We start from the raw sequence: 16625 nt of genomic DNA, 5'->3' as shown, positions 1-16625 counted from the left end.
TCAATGTATAGCTCGGCTGGGAAATTACATGTTGCAGTAGTTGCCGATAATGCCCTCTCCTGGTGATGCTATTGCAAATAAGTCTGCGTGTCAAGTCATCCCTGGGACCTGAGTTTACAGTGTGTGGCGTGAATTTACTGTAGTTAAAGAGAGACTGTTATCTGAGCTAAATGTCACTATTCCCTTTTCTTTTTCCCCCTCTGCTCCAAAGACTAGCTGTAGGTAAATTATTTTAATAAGGTAAGCTATACCACAGTAGAGTTTTCTTTTTCTTTTTTACCCCAAATAATACTCTCTATGTCATCTGTATATTTATGATAGCTCAAAGACATGGGTGTGTGGATCTAATTAAAAATGTGAAAGGGTTTAGCAGCCTGCTGCTTCCCTGAGTCTCTTGTTGCCAACTCTTGGCAGCTCTGCTGTCACTGAGCCAAATTTTTAGTCTTCAGCTGAACTGCTGCCAGTGTGCTGCACTGCATGCTGGGACTGTACAGCCAGGAGGTACTGTGTTAAACTCTCTCACATTGGGATGTGTAGTGAGCAGGACTCCATCTTCAATCAACCAAAAGAAAAGTGAAGGAGAAAGCCCACTTTTGCCTGGTGAGCCTCAAAGTCTTAGAGAACACAGTGACCAATTCCATCAGGATTTTGTTTAAGGAAGAACAACAACAACAAAAAAAAAATTGAGGTGGGTTAACCCAGATATTTGTTTAATGTTGCTGTATAGTAGCAGGAATGTACATTCAGCAATGTAGGTGAAATCAGTTTATCTAGGGGACAAATTAAAAATGGAGTTTGACTTCTAGGCCACAATTTCTTGCCAAATGAATGCCTTACCATTCAGCTCCACATATTCCTAGCAAGTTTGGGCACTTTGGTCCAATAAGTGTTACAGCCAACAGTGGTAGAGGTAGGTTGATGGAAGTATGTTTAACGCTATCCTGTCACCTAACAAATTCAGGTATATTGTGGAATAGAGAGGGTTAGGGGCTAAGCTGGCTTGCAGACTTTGATCAATGCACAGACTCACTTGGGACTTAGAGTGAAAGAAGCACTGGGTCTCACAAATCAGTGACAGGTTTTCAGCTGATCAGAATTAAATGATCCTTTTAGCCATTCTGTGCTGCATTCGTTTCTGCAGGGGAAATAAAATTTGCTTACTGATTTTTTTTCTTTCTATTTTTCCACGTCTCCATTCCTTTTTCTCCTTGCATCTCCCATTTTCATTCTCTTTTTTATCTTCACACTGTTTTATTTTCTTTCCTTTGTGTCCATTGTTTTCTCTCTCCTTCTGCATCTTAACCCATCCTCTCCCAGGGTTCCACATTTCCCTCTTCTTTCCTCCTTATCTTTTGCCCTTTCCCCCCACAGCCTCTCTGCACTGGCTAGGTCACTCCACCTGGGAGAATGAGCCACCTCAGAGGTTGGGCCTGAGGTCTATTACAACCCAGACCCCTTTAAACCTTTCATGTGCTTGCATTGTATTTTTGGAGATATTCATTTTGCACATCATTGAAATCAGCTATGATCAGTATGCCAATGAAACAATAATTTTATGCTCTTGAAAACAACATTTACTCCAGATTTTAATGCTGGATTTTTAAGAATAAAACAACAACAAAAAGTTGGCACAATATCAAATACTTGTCCACATTCATTCATAACACTGACTTTAAATGAGACACACAACACTAAAAGGACAGAGATGGGGGAAATAAACATTTACACTGATGATCACACATTGTTTATAGAAAAGCATTTAAAGGAGTAGAATCATGGCACAAGTGTGCAACACACCTGAACTCCACCTCTTTGATCTTTCCTCTGGGGTCGGGGTTTTTTTTGTGTGTGGTTTTTTTGTTTTGTTTTTTCCAGTGGGCCTGCTCTGGTAAAGAGGTAGGCCTCAGAAGCCTTTTGGCACACAGCCCAGGCTTTGTGGGCCACTGGAGAGATGGATAGCTAGGTGGAGAAGTGCCCTGAGGCAGGTGTTAAAATGTTGTTCCTGGTTCCTTGGTGGTAATCATTGCAAAACAATCCTGTCTGCTCTATTCCTATCAACAAGCTGCTTTCCCTGGCTCGTTGCTAAGAGACAGGACTGTTGCTTACAAGTTGTTTGGTTCTTTAGATTTTCATAATTTATAATTTATTATCTTGGCGTCAAAATTTATGTTAGTTTTTTTTTATTTTATTTTGCCACAGACACAATAATTGTTACATAAAACAAAGGTCACATATCTACCCGTGTGTTGGTTGCTCTTATAATACACTTTGCCTGTGTAGAGTTTAAGTTCTGTGAAATAAAATGCTGTTATAAACTGAAGATGAATATCATTTTTGTCCATTAACTTCTTGCATTATATGACTGGTTAGGTCAATGGATTCCCTCAAGATTTCTTCACTATTGAAAACATGTTTCTGTCCAACCAAGAAGGAAATGAATTGAAATGATTTCAATTATCACAAGAAAGACGCCATCTCTTCTTGCTCTACACTTCAGCACCTAATAGTTCAACTCATCAATCCTACTTTCCTGAAGTTCAGTGCTAGAGATGTTTAACCAGTGCCAGAAATTATTCTTGTGCATTAATCTAGCTTTGTGGATACACAAACCTTACCTTGCTAAAGTGTTTTACACTTAACACTAGTTAAATGGGCTCAGGGAGGAGTAATGCTAGAGTGGAAATGAGAATAATTTGCAGAGTTGTTAAGTTGCAAAATAACTCTGTCACAGTTCACCAGTTTAGAGGAAAAAAATGAAGAATTTATTATTATACTCCCTTGTGGAAATTAAGAATACCAACCATCCGATGAAGTGAGCTGTAGCTCACGAAAGCTCATGCTCAAATAAATTGGTTAGTCTCTAAGGTGCCACAAGTCCTCCTTTTCTTTTTGCGAATACAGACTAACACCGCTGCTACTCTGAAACCTGGGGTTAGGATTTAGTTGGCTGTTTAACAGCATAGTCATACGTGAAGCTGGTGGTGCTGAATTCACGAACACTGATTTTATAATGGTATCACCACCTGAACATTGACTGCATAAATATTAAAAATCTTTTTGGAAATTGACTACAAAACTAGACATTTCTGCCTGACCAATATTTTTCCTGTTAGCCGGTTGTAGCAGAGCTCAGAGGATGCAGCCCATATATCTCCCACCTTCACTAAACAAAATGGAACATTCAGACTTTTGTCTGTGTAATTTGAGCAAGTAGATGGCAATCCTGGCTGATATTTAATTACTTCTGAATGCAAATGAATAGCTTTAGTGATAGTATTTGATTTTTTTATAAAAATGGGTCACTTTATTTACATCAAAATGTGATGCTATGGTACATGCCTGTAGTCTATAAATACAGAAATTAGGTTATTATTACCACGGACCTATCCATTTAAACTTGAAAGTAGATAAAGAGGAAGAATATTATTTATTAATTCAAATTCTCCAAATAAAAGTTGTCTACTCTTTATTCCTTCCAGAGTCATAGATAGATCCTCTAGGGGTAGAATGCTATTTTTTGTATCTCTGAACCAGCATTCAGCTGGCATGTGGGGTCAGGTCCAACAGGGATGCATATTGGCATCCCCACTGCAGAAGGACCAGATCTATTGCGAAGAACTCTGACCAGAAATCTTCCTTGAAGCCTATAGATTTTACACTGTTTTATTTGGTGGAAAAAATCATTAGGTGAAAAGAACCATCCATAATTCCTAAAGGAACGTGAGTTGAAAAGTGCATTGGCATTAATATGTCTGCAGTGTGACCTTTTGAAAGCTCAATTTAAAAACTTTTTTTTTTGGGGGGGTGGGGGTAGGGCGGGAGGGGGTGCGAGGAAGTAGGAGGACTCTTCAGCTTTAAAATTCCACCAGCTAATGGGAAACCAACATGTTTATGGTCAGCTGTCAATCCTTTGGTTCTTGCATGAGCAGAGGGCAGCAAAGATATGGCAGTCATTCTAACAGGACTCCAGAAAATATAAAATAAAGTTTCTAAAGTGACAAATATACCATGTCAGTGTTTTGGGTAAGCCAGAAGGGAAAAAGGAATCAGAGACATGATCCCATTACTAATTTAGCTGAAGCCCACCTGTGAAAACATAAGAAAGTTCTCTGGGGGTTGTCACTGGCTGTGCACTCAGGTGTGTTGAGTCCATAGCGTAATCAGGAGCTTCATCTCTGGGCCTCTGCCAGAAATCTGATAAGTTATTCTACCATTCAAAATCAATGTCTGCTCGACAGGCCAGTTCTTGGGGTCCAAAAAAGCAAAGGCTGGTGGATCATTATCTAGAATTCATGCCTTAATAGATGCACTTGGATTTTATTAGAACAGCAATAATAACTGTTCAAACAAGCCATGTGGACTGTGATTAGATTAATAATCAGAAGAAAGGAGTGAAAATCCCCAACATTTCCAAGAGGCCAGTCTGATACCCCTGAAGCGTTGTTAAAGAGCTAAAAAAAACCCCCCAAAACAACTATTGCTCTCATTCACTTGATCAACTAAAATCTCATCTTAGACAGGAAAGGGCAGATTGCTCCAAAGGTCTGCAAATCAGACACACTGCTGTATAGAGAAAAGCCTTCCTGGGAACGTGTACGTTTTGGGCAACCAAAGTAGATTGGCCTATGTTGCTTCTACATATTCTACTTTCATGAGCATCTAATATTATTTAATGAAGCTCAATAAAACCTTGTTTAAAAATAAAACCCAGTTTATAAAAGGACGTGTTTTGGTTGAAGCTCTATGTTTAACACTTCTAACTGCTAAGCAGAAAAAAGGCTCATCAAAAATCCTTTGCACAATGCTCTTTATTACCTGTTTAATTTTTCTTCACATAATCAAATTTCCCCTACAAGGGGGTAGACCTATAGGCATCAGGTAGATGAGCAGGAACTCAGCATTTTATATGTTCTGGCCTCTCTGCAGGGAAATACATGGTGAGTACCAGTGCGGGCTCTCTGTTGTTCCTTTCTCTCAGGCAAAATGCCCATTGAATTAAATAGGATTTTTTCATGAGTAAGAGAAGCAGGACTTGGCTCTGGGAAGATATTACACAATTGAATGTACTTGATTCCTGGTGCCAGTGTTCCATTGTACTCTGTTATGGGAGAACATGAAGAGCTGGAGCGCATTCTATCACTGCCTCTGATTTACAGAGCATATTGTAATATCTCATTAGCGTAAACTAAAAAAAGGAAGCTGGTAGAATAAGATTGGAGATTGTTGTCTGGTTTTTCAATAGTGCAGAAAAATAAGTACATGCAGTTATTCTATATATGGGCTATTAATATTTTACATTTACATTGTGCATGGTCTTTAATCCCAATGAAGTACAGGTAGATGGCCTCTTTCTCAAAGGTGCTTACAGTTCCTACTGACTTCAGTGTGTTTTGTGGGTGCTCTGCATGTCTGAAAATCACACCAGTAGAGCCCACGCTGCAAGTTGCTGAAAGCATCCTGTGATGTGTTGAGAGGATTAACTTCCATTGAATTCACTTCAGCTAACAAACTCATATGCAGAGTAGAATTTTCCAAGGCACCCCCGATTGTGGCCCCTAAATTAGCTCCACAGACAGCATTTGTGCCTACAAACAGATGGTTTGCACATGCAAGGGCCATTTGCTTCCACAAATTCTGGATCAAATCCTCCAGTGTGGTATAGCCACTTTATCTGAAGAGTCAGTGTGTGTGGTCTTCTGAGGTCACCCCAGTGTAAGCAGGACTCTTTAGCAGCATAGAACCATTTGAAAGACTATGTCGCCTTCCACTGCTGCCACATTACGGGGTGTTGCTGGGCGTGAGGTGTCCAAGACACCCCTAAACATTCTCGATCCCTACCTCTAGTTTTGATCACGTGATGCCAGTGACAATGAGCATAGCATAGACCAACCCTGACACGGCGGTAATTTATTCAGCCCTGAACACTATGGCCTGAGGACTGGGGATGTGCAAAGGGGATCTTTATGCCACACCAATGGGATACACACATCCATGTTTGACTTGTGCTGGGTTTTCTTCAGCTGTAGCTGAAAATCTGGCTCACTGACTTTTCTGGCTGTAAATAATTTTGTTTGCAAGACTGTTGTCACAAACTTAGAATTTGCCTCAAAGAATACAAATGCAATAAACTGAAAGTTAAAGTAATTTATATATCGTGTATACTTGATATATGTTTGTGTGTGTGCATACACATCTATAATACTATAGTAAATTGAAATATAGCAACTACTTCATATGTAATAGATATACAGTAGTACAAAAAAGTAACAGAAAAAATACCAAGTGCTAATGTTATTATTTAACAACAGTTTAACAGCTGGTGCTTTGAAAACACTACATTTAAGAGCTGCTGCCTTTTCTTCTATAAGATTATCAATGTATATATAATGCACCTTATTAGCATTTATTTAACATATTCCTATTTCTGATGCTAGTTCCTATCTATATTATAGTGATACTTATAAAGAAGGAGTGAAATACATTCAGATATGTCTGTATATGGGTACTAATATAGACCCATAAATATATTTGAATAATTTTTTCATAGTTCCTTAATATCCAGTTGCCACTGAGAAAGAGAATAATTGATGTTTGATATGAATGACTGTTGTATTTGTGCCTAAACAGAAGAAATGCATCTGCCTTCAATGGAACTCTAATTTTAATGTTTCAGCCTGCAAGAAATGCACATTAATAGCAGCTTCTTCCCTGAGGAAGGTTTTCAACTGGAGTACTTGAGAAGAAACTTACAATAGAGCAGCCTAGAGTGCCACCCCATCCCTTTTAATTAGCACACGTAAGTCCCCCTGCATCCAAGATATGATTGAGAATTTCTGCCATTTCATTTTAATATCAGCGTTCTATGCTGACGTTTGTCAGACTAAGCTAAAAAGCCCCTTCTTTTTATGTTGTTCCCACATGCCGAGCAGACCTCTTACATTTTTGCTGGCTGCTAACGTACTAAGCGTTTTTTTGGCAGTGTGCGGTTCTGGATCGAAGCCATTCATGCAACTCTTCCAGAGTAAGTATGGCCCAAAGGATTAGAGATCAATGGATTTAGTTATCTGGTGAAGTTCCCCTGCCTCTCTCGTGCCACTAAAAGGTTTTGCTATTGTGAAAGACACCCAAACTTTTCATTTTAAAATGCCCAGTTGAGTGTAAGTAAGAAGTTAATGCTGCTGGACTTGCGCAAGCTTTCTGCTTTATTTACACTCATGCCACTGAAATGTGAATGTGTGCAAAACTCTGAAACGGTTTTGTATTGGTTTAAAAACAAAAATTATGTCTAGAGAAAAAAAAACTCAGATGTATTTTTCTCTCACAGGGAAAATTGTCTTCTAATCAGTATAGGATAAAATCCTGAGATGCGGAGCAAAGCCTGTGTAAAAGAGATTTGCTTTGTGGAAAATGCTCTGACGCACCACAAGCCAAAGGAAAGGAATCCTTGATCCCAAGAGCTCCAAGGCATTCAAAGCCACAAACCTGGCCTCTAGCTAGCTCACCGCAGGGCACTGAGGGAGGGGTAGTGGACATTGCCCATTACTCTCCATTACTTCTCTGGCACTTGTGTTTTCGTGTTCTTTTCAAAGACACTGGCTACGGCCCGAAAATATCCCTGTCTTACCAACTCCCTGCAGCTGCCACAGAGGTTTTCTGTGCAGTGTGTGTGTAGATGTTCGGGCATCCTCAGGCAGCAGAAATGTGTCATATAGCTCTTCAAGATTTGGCCTATACTGTGTGTGAATATCTTGGTTCTCAAGTCTGTGGGACCAAGCAGTTTTTTGTTTTCATTTTTTAACCATGAAACTTCCTGGGGAAAAAAATCCCATTGGGTTTAACATAGTGTGTGTTAAAGTCACCAGAATAAACCACTGCAGGCTTTTTCTTCTCAATGGACCCAGAATAGTCAGGTAAACATGAGTCAAGTTTGTGCTTGCCCCTGTGTGTAGAGTTGGGGAGGACACATGCAGCCTCTTCCTTCCCATTTTCTTATCCATGCAGGGGCCAGGTGCAACTGCAGTCTTTGTACTCATGTAGCCACAAATGCTACATGGGGCTAGTCACTCAAACAGGGACAAGAGAGGAAGGAAGAGTATAGGGAAATCACCTGTCCCTTTCCTTTGTATTGGACAGTGTCGCAGCCAGCTAGCTCCAAAGAGTGGCACAAGTTTTACCTTAAGGTTGGATGTCCAGACAAAATAAGAACCATCCCAAATATCCGTCCAGATACTAACCTGGCTCAGTTTAGCATTATTAACTTCATTGTCTTTTAGAACTATTTCACCTTCAGGAATGTAATATGCACTGTACTGTCTTGTTATTAAGTTCTTTGCCCTACAAGTGACCAACGCCCAGCAAAATCACCCCTTCCCTCTGAAAAAAATTAACTCTAAAAACTCCCACATGCTTGATATTCAGCTTGACTCTGCTGTTTGCATCTGTGATGCTCCAAAGTGAAAGAATATAAAAAGATGGAAAAAGGTTGAAACCACTTTTAAACAGAGTTTTAAAAGATCTGGAACTAGAAAAGAACACAAGTCCTCAATACTTGGATTGACTTTGGTAAAAAGCCCTCTGCTGATTTTGGAGTTTTCTCACTTGTGTAAGAAGTCTTCTGTGCTGAATTGCAAACTACCCTGAAAAATAATGTGGGCATACCAGACAAATAGAGACCACCATGCCACCCTGATCCTCAGGGAAGCCCCAGAGTTCTCAGCTGTACAGAATGAATTGTAAGTGCATTCTTCATAAGGGTGGCCAAATAAGCAAAGAATCAGTCCAAATACCAAAATTAACCCAATCCTTTATTCCTAAAGCTCAAGCTTCAGGGTCTCAGCTGGCCACTAGCAGAGGTCAGGAAGAGATTTTTTTTCCCCTCTAGTGTATTCTGGGAGGATTTTTTGTTTGTTTGTTTTACCTCCTTCTTCTGAAGCATCAGGCATGGCCATGGCTGGAGATGGCACATTGAGTGGGGTGGAACAAGGCTTAGAGGTAGAACTAAGCATTCTTTCTCAGGTGCTTGGCTGTCTGGTTCTTACCCACATGCTCAAGTCTAGCTGATGGCCATATGTGGAGTAGAGAAAGAATTTTCCCCAGATCAGATTGGCAGTGACTTTGTGGAGGGTTCACCTTCCTCTGTGCATGTGGGTATGGGTAACTTGCCAGAATTATCTGGGTATATCTTATTTAATTATTTCCCTGCCATTGCTGGGGCCTTGAGCAGTGGTGCACCTCAGCCCCTCCTATTCTCTGCCAGTGGCACACAATTGCCTATTCTTCTGTGGTCTGTAATACTTTAGTCTCATTTCTGTTGTTGAGTTTAGCGTGTGGGCACTGAGTGGTGTTGGTGGCCTGTGATATACAGGAGGTCAGACTAGATGATCTAATGGTCCCTTCTGGCCTTAAAGTCTATGACTCTAACTAATATAAACTCCCTGTAACTGATCCAAGCAAAATCTGGTTTGGCCATAACTAGATTTTCCAATGTTGTTAATATCCCAGAGTCCTAGCAAGCCTGGAAAGCTCTGCAATGCCTATTTAGTTTTTAAAATCACACATGCTTTGGAGCATCCATTTTGACAAGCTGAAATTTTGGGTTCTTATCTAAACTGAATTTCCAAAAACTCCAAACTTTCAAGGTTTACCCTTCATCAGTTTTTAGAAGGTTTCAGATTTGCTTTTTCTTCTTAAATCTATGTGAAATATTGGCATTCTTTTTATTCATCTTCTCTCTCCCAGAGATGGTCATTCCTTCCACTCAGCTTTTTCTGAGGTTTGTAAATTATAGCAGACATAAAAGATGCTGAAGTAATTACCCTGGCTTTTTCTGTTGCTGTTTTGAAACTAAAAGAAAACAGTTTAACTTCTTAAATTCTATGTTTATTACTGGAGATGAAGGTAAATGATGCAATTTGAATTGGGATCTCAAGCATTCCCAAATCTCAAGGGTGCTTGGGTCTGCAATTTTACTTGAGCCTACTGTAGGTATAGGAGATAGTCAGATAGATAGGAGTCAGCGAAAAATTTCAGGTCAGTATCTGCATCCAGACTTCCCCAAAGTTTCACAGAAAGTTCAGATCTGGGTTTTCGGTTTGGGTCCATCTCTAATTTCTCCCAATAATCTACAACAATGGGCTTATTGATTTTAGGAGATTTTTTCACCAGTCCATCTGTCCATTGGTGAATTGCAACTGAAAATCACAATAGGCTGGTGAGAAATGTTTACTAGGATCACATGAAAAAACTGTAACAATGCCAATGGGGTAACTAAGTGGAATCAGTGTGAGCCTTTTCTGTTCATTAATAATACTGAGCACTTCGGGCTTGATCCAAAATCCATTCAAGTCAATGGGTGGACTCCCTTTGGTTCAGGGCCTTATATAACACCTTCTATTTTCAAAGAGCTATAGAAACACTAAGGGCTCTATTGTTGCATTATGGGCCACAGCTACCCTAAGAAAAAGGAGGGTTGGGTAGAGGTGTCACTGTACCAAGGAAAGTTCCCCAGAGGCATTGTACCTGTGAAGCATACAAGGAGGGTATAACGTTTTCAGTGGAGTGGCAGGAGCATGGACAAAGGTGGGTCCTTCCATCTCTTTTTAGGGGAGTATTGCATATGCTCTTTTTCTCTGTTTCACCCCTTTGGAGTGTCTGGTGCTCAAACTCTACCTCTTCTTGTGCCCATGGAGTGTAAATGTGATTGTCACCATCTTGGCTGACACTCTGGGGATTGAACCAGGGACTTCCAGAGTTAAAGAGTTTAAGATGCTACAGCTTGAGCTAAAGAACCATGACTCATTAGCTTTGGCAATTCCTATCCTGTGTGGATCAGCACAGGGGAGGGACACATGTAACAAACACTCACCAGTGGGTTAATAAAGCAGCAGGTCCCTGGCTACTTCTTACCTGCCACAGATGTGCTAAGAGGAGGAGAGCATCTTACACTCTCTTTCATCCATCTGTGCCTAATTAGAACCTATCCTCACAATATCCCTGTGAGGTAGGTATGCAAATTATTATCACCCCAGTTTTACAGATTAAGAGACTGAGACACAACAAGTTTAAGAAATATGCCTGAGGCTACCATGTGAGTCAGTAGCAGAGCCAAACTTAAGCTTCCAGCTCCTTCCCTGGCTCCTGGTCCAGCCTTTTATCAGGCTACATCTTGCATCAGGGTAAAAAACCCACACCCTGTCTTCCTAATATACACTAATTGAAAATGTCTTCAGGTAAAGCTGACTGTATTCATTTGTTTCTTTTATATTCAAGCTGTGTGTGTGTGTGTGTGTGTGTGTGTGTAGCTATATATAGAGATGGATATAAAATCCTCTTTCAGATGCCCTCCTAGTTAAATGGTTTCCTTCTGCACGTGCATGTACAGAGTTCACAAACATACATATTTATCTCATTTATTTTTTCCACTCATATATTTCATCCTGTTGTTACTGCAGAGATTTGAGAGTGCTAAATCATGCGTGGAGGACTGAGAATCATGCAGCACTCACCTGGGCCTCAGACAATGACGGAGAACAGCTGGCTGGTCCACTAGCAAACATTGCCTGCTCCTACAGCTCTTACTCCAATGGGACTGTTGCCTGAGTAAGGACTGCAGAATCAAGCTCACAGGCTGGTGGTCAAAAGTGAAGTTTTGGCTGGAGATAATTGTGTAACCTCAAAAATTGTGAGTTACCCATCCCATTTGGTTTTAGCCTTGTGTGAGAAACTTAATTAGATCCATTTCTAAGAACAGACAAAATATGATCTAACTGCAAAGAATTAAATGAACAGGGCTTCTCTGGTCTTTTAATAAGCTACAACATCAGTTTTTTTTTCTTTTGTTTTTTTTTCCCCTCTTCCTGACAGATTAATAGTATTTAATGTAAAATATCTATCAACATTTGTCTACAAAGACAAAAAACCTAGAGGCCAATGTCCAGAACTGTTTTCTCCTGGCAAGTGACTCATACTGGTATTATTCTCGGTCCACGTTTATATGTTAATGCAATCAGACCTGTGTCCTTCCCCGCATTTCCCAGCATGTCTTCTTTCACTACTCTTCTTGCAGCATTCCCTAAAGGTTTACCTGCTAGATTTATACACTATAAAGACTCCGAAAGCATAAAGATATATCATACATAGCACTACCTCAGTTTAGAACAGGGACACGCACAAATTAATTCCCATGATATTTATGGGAACTTAAACGTAGAGGGGCAGAGAATTAAAAACAGGGATGTTCCTTAGCCGGCAGGGAGACTGCTGGCAAATATGCGCCCTTGGATGAAAACACACCAGGAAAGTGTTTGGAGCCTAGACTTAGTCGACACAGGCCAAGTCCTTCAGTCTGGTGCAAAGCTATATGCACCAGTCCAAGCTGTGGCAGTGCGTGACTCAGCCAGACCTCACACAGCTGAACCAAGCTGGAAGCCTCTGCCTATGAATTCCTGGTTTAGTCTTTACTTTCTCTGCCTGGTTTCTATTAGTTCTGTGGGTTTTCAGGCTTTTATGGCAGTCCTCTCACTGAAAATTATTGCTGCCCAAGGCAGCCCAACTGCCAACAAGGTTGCAAACACAGAAGATCTTTTTCAGTAATTCTGTGGGGCATGAAAGGTTGGTTCTTTTCAAACTCTTCATTAAATGTCAATTTGTGAAAGCTGAAACATTGATTTCCATACACTTTTCTCTCTCTCTCTCTCTCTCTCTCTCTCTCTCTCTCTCTCTCTCTCTCTCTCTCTCTCTCTCTCTCTCACACACACACACACACACACACACACTTTAAAGCTAACAGCAAGAATTCAGGCAAAGGGAGACTGAGACAAATATCTTTTTTGTATAAGTCTGCTGAAGTCAGGAGAGTTGCTCCAATCAAAATTTGGGTCCTCTGTTTATTTTCTCATTCTGGTTTACTTAATTTCATGCCATTTAAAATTATATTTAATTGCAGCAGTTCTCTCTTTGGTTTGCCATCTCACTGCTTTCCCAGCATGTTACTGAAGACACTGGAAAAAAGAGAAGGGCTGAATCAGTTTGGAAAACTCTGGATTCTTCTGAACACTTGGACACTGCTAGCTTCCTATGTGTGGGAGGAATATTTTACTGCCCATCAACCGACTGCTTGAACAATTTAATCAGGTTGTTAAAACAATTTAACCCTGGAGAAGATTAGCTCAGAAGAAGATAGTGTTTCTGCCTCAAAAGCTACACACATTGTCCCATGATCTCTCTCTCTGTCTCATAGACAAAGGTGTAATTAAATGGATCCTTGCCCACGTGAAAGAGCCTCCAGGGCATAGGAGAAGTTGCCCCAAACCACCCTTGAGACTGCCAAGAGATAAATTTAGAGCAACTCCCTTCACTCCTACTGGTTTCAAAAGTACCAACAAAAGCTCATGGTCAGTGGTGTCAAAGGTTGCTGACAGCTCTGTTAAAATGAGCATGGACTCTCTATTTTCATCCATTCATTAGCCAGTGCAGTTTCTACCCCAAACTCATGTCTAAAGTCCAAATGACAATTGATCCAAATAGCTATTGGCAATGGTTGGAAGTCACATGACTGAAGATTTGGCAAGAGGGAGTCTTTTGTTAGCGTATGATGACTGTCAAGGTTCCTTCCCCACTCTGAACTCTAGGGTAAAGATGTGGGGACCTGCATGAAAACCCCCTAAGCTTATTTTTACCAGCTTAAGTTAAAACTTCCCCAAGGTACAAACTATTTTACCTTTTGCCCTTGTACTTTATTGCTGCCACCACCAAGCGTCTAACAGATATATAACTGGGAAAGAGCCCACTTGGAAACGTCTTTCCCCCCAAAATCCTCCCCAAGCCCTACACCTCCTTTCCTGGGGAAGGCTTGATAAAAATTCTCACCACTTTGCATAGGTGAACACAGACCCAAACCCTTGGATCTTAAGAACAATGAAAAAGCAATCAGGTTCTTAAAAGAAGAATTTTAATTGAAGAAAAAAAGTAAAAGAATCACCTCTGTAAAATCAGGATGGTAAATACCTTACAGGGTAATCAGATTCAAAACATAGAGAATCCCTCTAGGCAAAACCTTAAATTACAAAAAGACACAAAAACAGGAATATACATTCCATTCAGCACAGCTATTTTATCAGCCATTTAAACAAAACAGAATCTAACGCATATCTAGCTAGATTACTTACTAAGTTCTAAGACTCCATTCCTTTTCTGTTCCCGGCTAAAGCATCACACAGACAGAGAGAGCCTTTGTTTCTTCCCCCTCCAGTTTTGAAAGTATCTTGTCTCCTCATTGGTCATTTTGGTCAGGTGCCAGCAAGGTTATCCTAGCTTCTTAACCCTTTACAGGTGAAAGGGTTTTTCCTCTGGCCAGGAGGGATTTAAAGGTGTTTATCCTTCCCTTTATATTTATGACAATGACATTATAATACAAATTAACGTATCCATGCTACCCATAGATATTTGAGAGGACACGCAGAGCAGAGCATAATTCTAGTGCCCAGGAACTCCTACATTCTAATCCCAGTGCTGATGCTTACTCCTCCCTCTGTAGCCTTGCAAAGCTCTTCTGCCTCAGTCTCCCCTTCTCCAAAATGGGGATAATACAAATTATGGTACATCACATAAGGTTTCTAAAGTGCTTTAAAAATGAAAATGCAATGAAGTATTATTATTTACTTTTTGGTTTTCTGAACTCTTTTGGTCCACCCCCAACTCTGAGGTGTAAAATTTTAAAACAATGGGTGTTGCTAAAAAGTCCAGTTGACCCATTTACACTCTAAAGCTGGAGACTCTATGGCTTGGCCTATATAAGGCATATGTTTAATGCTGGGTGAATATTTTGAAAAAATGATCACAGATATTCACTGACATTCTTCAATGCAATCTCTTTGGCTATGCTCACACCCACTCTTGTGTTCAGATTCTGCAAACATTCACGCATCTGAACTTTACTAGCATGAATGTGGAAAATGAATTTCAAAGTCACGTGCATCTATTTGCATGCATGAGTGTGCATGACTAGGAAATGCTTGCCTGACCATTGAGAAACAATACCAGGTGACTTATCTAAGCAATCATAAATAAATCGTACATCTTGAATCCTTAATTGTGACTTTGGGGAAAACTGTTCATAATCAACCCAGAGAGAGCTAAAGAAAATTTACCTTCTTCATTTTGGCCTTGATTCAGCAAGGTATTTAGGCTCAGACATAACTTGGAACATGTGATTGTTTCCATTGAGTTCAGTGGGATCACTGACATGCTGCAAACTGTGCATGTGCTTGCTTGTTGTACATTGTGCATTCTCTGAAGATCTTATACTCTAAGAAAGCAACTATATAATAGGCAGGACAAAGTGGGAATCCCATAGTAAGAATAATTACAGTACTTTAGTTGTATCTTGGACTCAATTCTTGTGGGCAAAAGGAAAGAAAAAGAGTCTGAAGAAGGAATTTGAGTGAGAAGAGACTAGTGGCTCCATGGGAGGACTTAGGAGGCCCTTCCATGCATGAACTGGGGGCTTGTCTAAGGATGCAGTTGTGGAAGAGTGGATGAACAAGGCATTGAGGATGGCATTACTGGAGAAGTGGAGGGCATGAGGGGGGATGTGATCAGAAGTCTGAAATGAATAATTTTAATAAAAAAAATCTTTGTGAAAATTGAGTTTTGCTTGTTGATATTTGATGAGCCAAAAAAGAAAATAAGTTCATTGGATGATTTATTTGTTGCAAATGATTTGCTCCCCTCTCTACAAAATGAACTGATACACTGCAGAAACGCAGATTGTATCTATTTTACGTTCATGTAGCTTTGAGGATACATGCAAAAAATGACTTTGCTTAATTCTTTATTCATGTGTCCTGTGGGAGAAAATCTATTTTTGTCCTTTTTTTGCATCTGTATGTTCATTAAACATCCAGAGAAAAAGTGTTGACCTATGAACAGATCCCCAAAAGCAAAGCAAGCTAAGTTTGAATGTGCTTGAGAGTTTGTCGACAAACCCATGACAATGAACAAGCCTTAAAGATGATGCAGTTGGGTGAGACTACAAAGTTTTTAGAAAGTTCTTTGAACACATGTAAACATGATGTGCTTAGGCAAATGTTTAACTTGCTTTTTTTTTTTTACTTCCACAAATTATATTATGAAATCCGATGTCTGTGACTTCTTAGGAATGTCAAATCAATGGATTCCTTCCAGACAGATAATTGCAGGGAACTGCTTTGCCTCTCAGCTTCTATAGTTTTCATTGTTCCATTTTCACACTGAAAATGATCAGATGCTTTAGTTGTTTTAGCAGGTCATCTGCATAATACAGGTAATTTTGGAAGCGTCACCTGCAGTCCCAAACACAGTGTGTTAGACAGTGCACTCTGAGAAAAGAAAGATGCAAACACATTGAGTTTATGCAGCTAGAGGACACAGACAAGTCTATCGCTTTCATTCCCTGCCCTTTGATCACAGGGTCCTACGTTTTAATCCGTCCCAGGCAGAATCACAAAAAGTGTATTTGATCTGATAGTTGTATCAGCGCTACATTAATACTCTTCTCTCTGAGACCCAGGATTGCAGCATCTAGATTTAAAATGTACTTCTGGTGCCAACAGAGCTTGAATTTGCCAGGTTAGGATTTATGAGTACTG

At 40.1% G+C, this 16625-nt stretch overlaps 1 long non-coding RNA gene across 1 annotated transcript in view; it reads left to right on the top strand.

Moving 5' to 3' along the window:
* Positions 1 to 538: 538 nt before the first annotated feature.
* The window catches only part of LOC140913911 (uncharacterized), a 32369-nt gene continuing 16282 nt past the window's right edge, over positions 539 to 16625 (top strand). Inside the window, exon 1 of the long non-coding RNA XR_012159692.1 lies at positions 539 to 688. This is a non-coding gene — a long non-coding RNA (uncharacterized lncRNA). The remainder of the gene's footprint in view (positions 689 to 16625) is intronic.

This window comes from Lepidochelys kempii, chromosome 6 (assembly GCF_965140265.1).
Source record: "Lepidochelys kempii isolate rLepKem1 chromosome 6, rLepKem1.hap2, whole genome shotgun sequence".
Lineage (NCBI taxonomy): Eukaryota > Metazoa > Chordata > Testudines > Cheloniidae > Lepidochelys > Lepidochelys kempii.
The sequence above is the reverse complement of the archived record's forward strand: the minus strand, read 5'-3'. Positions and strand labels throughout refer to the sequence as shown.